A 4,893-nucleotide genomic window follows, 5' to 3' on the forward strand; every position below is an offset into this window, starting at 1 on the left:
GGTGAGGGTTTTAGGTGGATTCCCCCAGGGACTGCAGTTCGGTACTTGGGCTGTCAGGTTGGTCTGGAATTGTCTCCCGAGCAGCAGATTGCTCCCCTCCTCCTGTCTATCAAGAGGAAGTTGTTACACTGGAGCTCAACACGACTTTCTTTGGCTGGCAGAGTAGTAGTTGCCAACCAGGTGTTGTTGGCGACTATGTGGTACATCACTTCTTGCTGGATCTTCTCGAGTTCTTGTATCAGCAAGGTAGAGAGGCTGATTAGGAACTTCCTTTGGTGAGGACGTGACACTCGGATAGCCCAAGCCAAAGTGGCTTGGCAGGTCATCACTCTTCCTTGTTCACAGGGAGGGCTTGGGATCATTGACCCAGCACAGCAGAGCAGAGCCCTTCTTGGGAAGTTCATAGTCAAAGGACTTCTTCCAGGTGAGGACCCCTGGAAGGAGTTCTTGCTACATGGGCTTCGTGCTAGGGTGCCTCAGGCGGGAGGCCCTTGGAGACCTTCGACCAAATGGATTTTCACAGAGATGCGCAGAGTTGGTTTGAGCAAGAGACTGGCGGACCGCTTCGCTGTGTATTTGCTTCGATCTTGGGAGCATTTACGACGAGGCCTGGAGGAGTGACAGCCTACTTGCCCGGAGGAGCGCCTACGACAGCCCCTTGTTTGGAACCCCATGGTTAGCACTCAGAGAGGCCACTTGGTTGGTAGTCGGCCTCATGTTTTCTGGGGTCCCATGGCAGCGGGTCCAACACGCTCTTTAGGTGACTGGTTAGAGTTTTCATGCTTGTCAGAGGAGTTGCAAGGTTTCCAGCTACAGGGCATGAGAGGGGTGCAGAGCATATGCCAGGACATCTCAGAGGCAATTCCAGTTGAGTGGCCCGACACTTCAGTTTGAACTATCTTCCACCAGCACGATGATAGTGATGCAGGAAGAGCAACCTACACTCCAGCCTGCCCACAGAGCTTACTCCAAAGGAGTGGTGCAGTGAGAGAGAGGAGTGTTGGGAGCTCATCAGTGGCCTGACACTCTGGTTCATCTAGCGGGCCTGTTGCTTCCGCATCTGTGAGGCTCTCCCTGTGCCCTGTGCCACCAACATGCAGGAGCGCAGAGAGGCTTTTCTTCGACTCTGGCATCCTGGGCCTTTTTACACCATGGTCCAAGGTGTACTCAGATGGCACTACCGACCACCTATCTAGCTTTTCCCTTCTCCCATCTCTTGATTTAGCCTCTTTGTACATTTGATGTTTTTTCATTGGGACAGTCTCCCCATCATGCTTGTTTTAGCCCTCTCTCGCAAAGGTGGTTGTAGCACTATGCGCAGTTTCATTAACTTATAGAAGGATCTTTTTCTCGAAAAAAAAAATTAGTTTTGCACCTACATTCTACTCTATCTCTATTGTATAAATAACTTTGTAATTGGCATGTTAACACCATGAATGCTAGTCTTAACGATCCACCCCAAAGCTACAACATGATGTGTATATGTAACCATCTACAAGAGCGTGGGCAAGTTACTACATATGTAGAAGGTATACGATGATACGTCAATTTGGTTACACCGGCACCGAACCCCAAACCTTGGGCCAAATACATCCACGCTTCTTGAGACATTGATGTTCTTCCAGTAATCACTGACCACACTAGCCAAGCTCAAAGCCAAACATAAAATGAGATTCCTGACGAGGTATCTATAGGAGCGTTTACGATGGACCCGGTTGAATTTCAAACTGCTCTCGCTCTTCCTTGGAGGGCTGGTGCAGCGCACAGTCATACAAACAATCTTGTTCTCAGCCAGTACACCAAACATGCAGTTAAACGGTAGACAATGCTCTTCACAGACGGCAAAAGAGATTGTTTCATATACAGCAGAATGCAGAGTCATAATATCATACAATAAAGTTATAAACGTGTCATGTGCGGTCAGTTTCTGAAGGTGGTACTTCTAACTTAAGTACATAAGGGAAGGTCTCTCAAGATAGTCGAAGAGCATGATGTGTGAATGCCAAGAAGACCCCACATGCCATAGACACAACACAAGGCTGATTCTGTACCTAATACCCCAGCAGTACAGTTTTTCTTATTGGTTTACTTGTCGATTCTGCCCTTTTGTGAGCTATTGGTTTTTACCTTGTTCTTTCCATGTACCACACTAACTACATGGTATCGCTTTTGTTTTTTGTTTGTTTGCTTCATTGCTATTGCCTTGCCTCTTCTTCTCTATCTTATTTTTATGATATTGTGAAATGATGACTTATCCTCGTCAGATTCATCTGATTCGGAGAGGTGTAGCAACGTGCATCTGCCATTCACATGGCCATTCAGGCAAACAGAATAGTCTATGTTTTCAATGTGAGCAACCAGCCTTGTGATTGCACTCTTGGGAATCATCTGTGCACGCTTCATGTTCCATACCCCTGCTTTGCAATATGGACAGTTCTCACCCTCGCTTATCCGCACTCTCTTTAGAGTGAGAAGCTTCTTGGTTTCAGATTTGTCAAAGCTTCTGAATACTCCTCGGAACAAACCGACGTCCTTAGGACTATTAGCATATTCACATGGATCAGACACATACAGAATATCTCTTCGACGCTCTGCTTTCAGAGAAAAACGACCTGATGTGCTCAAAAATCTGGTCTTACGCACAAAATGACCAGCAACTGCCTGCACTTAGTAGTTGGAGAAAAAGCCGATTGATAGCAGCCAGCACAATAAAGGAAAAGCTTATCAAGCGCCCACCATCCACCATCAATCTGCCTGTTTTTGGCGCCAACAAGAAGGTCAGACACCATCCTCGGTGTACATGAAACAGATGGAAATAGAGTTACAGTTGGCGTTTTTTGCAACTAATGATAGCACACAATCATCGGACAGATCTGTGTAACAGCCTTCCAAGTGAACCCTCTTCAAGCTTTACCATTGCTGCAGCCAATGCGATTATATATCACAGGGGCCTCTGTGTAGGTCTTCTTATTGCCGCCATTGCAGTGATAAATAGCATTAGGGGCGTTGCCCAGTAAAAAATCGTGGATTCTTTCTGCAATATTATGCTCCGCTCCTCTTTGCGCCAAACACGGCATAGGCATTCCATTCTCCACCATTTTGATACAACACAAAGCTTGAATTCTGCTGGCTAACGATTCTAGTGGATAAACTTCCACCCTTTTAATGCAAAAGTTTTGCACTATTGTGATAAGGTCAGATCTTGAGAAAAAAACTGCCTGCAGTTTTATCAATGAGGCACCAACTTTTGGTGTACAATGTCATATACACAAGGCTAGCTAGAGTGCCAAAGTGCTCAAACCTCCCATTGGCAGCAATGCCAAATGCAATAACCAAAGATGTTAAATTCTGGTGCCAATCCTCAAAAGGTATAAAATAAGGGTCGATTCTAACAGAAGAAATTCTGTTAGAGCCAAAACACCTCAACTATCTTAACCTTTGCTCTGCCATGCCTGCTACAATTCACAGAGACTCCGACGATGGCATAGATTTACACATATCGGTTTACACTAAAATATGGATACCTGCAACAACGAGTAAATATCCTTAGTGCTGGACAGAACTCCACAGAAACACCAAGTCTACATGCACAGATTTACTCATACTTGTGAAATGACACTTTACACTATGGCAGATGGAGGCTAAATAAACCAATCGATGACACATGCAGGCTCCGTACAAAAGCATAGATTCACTAGCTATAGCTCACTGCATAGACGGCACAATCATGATTAATTACAACAAAGTATCTTAAGCCCACCAGTAATCCATCAGTAGATTTGTACCTAAAAACAGTTAAACCTACAAAACATACTTCGCAAATGTTCGCAACATAGAAAAACCACAATTATACTCCTAAGGAACGGAATTTTGCATCATAAATTACGTTTCAAAAAACCCAAAAAAGATAATTTGTTATAGCAACATGAACCCACAAACGATTCTGCATCATGGAGTGCACCTCAGAAACCCTAAACAAAGCAGTTTGTATCAATTCATGAGGAAAACCCCAAAAGAAAAAACAGCAGGAATGTTTTTTAAAAAAAATTGAATTGACGATCGCAGGCATTTACGAGAAAACAAAAGCAGAAGACCTAAGCGAAGATAGCAGTGCAAGAGCGAAAATGTGGCGAGAGGAGAAGGGAGGGTTACCTGCAGGGAAAGAGGCAGGTGAGAAAACCATAGGTCACCCTTTTGGGGCAGCGTAGTTGCAGAGACGTCTCTGAGCCCCACACGATCCTTTAGTGTCGCCAGCCAATTGACACCTCCTTTTGGGAGGTGGGATCAATGGCTCGATTGATTGTTACCGTTGAATTGCATTCCGGGGCTTGAACCCGCTACCCTCTCCTCTTTGGAGTTGATTTTAACCACTAAGCTATCGCACATCCATTTAAGGGTATGTGTGATAAGTTTAGAGATCACACATCCATTTAAGGGTATGTGTGGTAAGTTTAGAGATCACGATATCGGGGCCAAGTTCACATCTAGTTCACATTGAGTTCACACAAAATTTGGTGTGGTGTGAATAGTGTGAATACCTTCTCAAGTTCACACCAAGCTCACACTTAGTTCACACCAAATTCGGTGTGGTGCACATACCTCCCGAGTTCACACCTAGTTCAGACGGCGATCGGACGGCCCAGATTGCATCCGCCTCGCAACGCCTAATGTAAGTCATTGATCCCACCTCCCTAGGGAGGTGTCAATTAGTGACGAGGGTAGCCTCCTACACTAGCATTTAATCATGGCCGTCCACATGTACGCCCTCCCCCGTTTCACAAAGGTTTGCGTTGTGAAACAAGGTGCGGGGCCTTAGCAGCATATTTTTTTCACAGTATTAGAAGGAACTAAACTTTTGCCCAAATGGGCTTGACTTAAGGGCTTAGTATGACT

The 4,893-nt window shown here is 45.2% G+C and overlaps 1 pseudogene; it reads right to left on the minus strand.

The window, feature by feature from the left end:
• Positions 1 to 2,033: 2,033 nt before the first annotated feature.
• LOC147429319 (EID1-like F-box protein 1 pseudogene) lies at positions 2,034 to 3,185 on the minus strand (annotated as a pseudogene).
• Between the last annotated feature and the right edge of the window lie 1,708 nt (positions 3,186 to 4,893).

This window comes from Adiantum capillus-veneris, chromosome 22 (assembly GCF_014529385.1).
Source record: "Adiantum capillus-veneris isolate H3 chromosome 22, ASM1452938v2, whole genome shotgun sequence".
NCBI classification, from domain to species: domain Eukaryota; kingdom Viridiplantae; phylum Streptophyta; class Polypodiopsida; order Polypodiales; family Pteridaceae; genus Adiantum; species Adiantum capillus-veneris.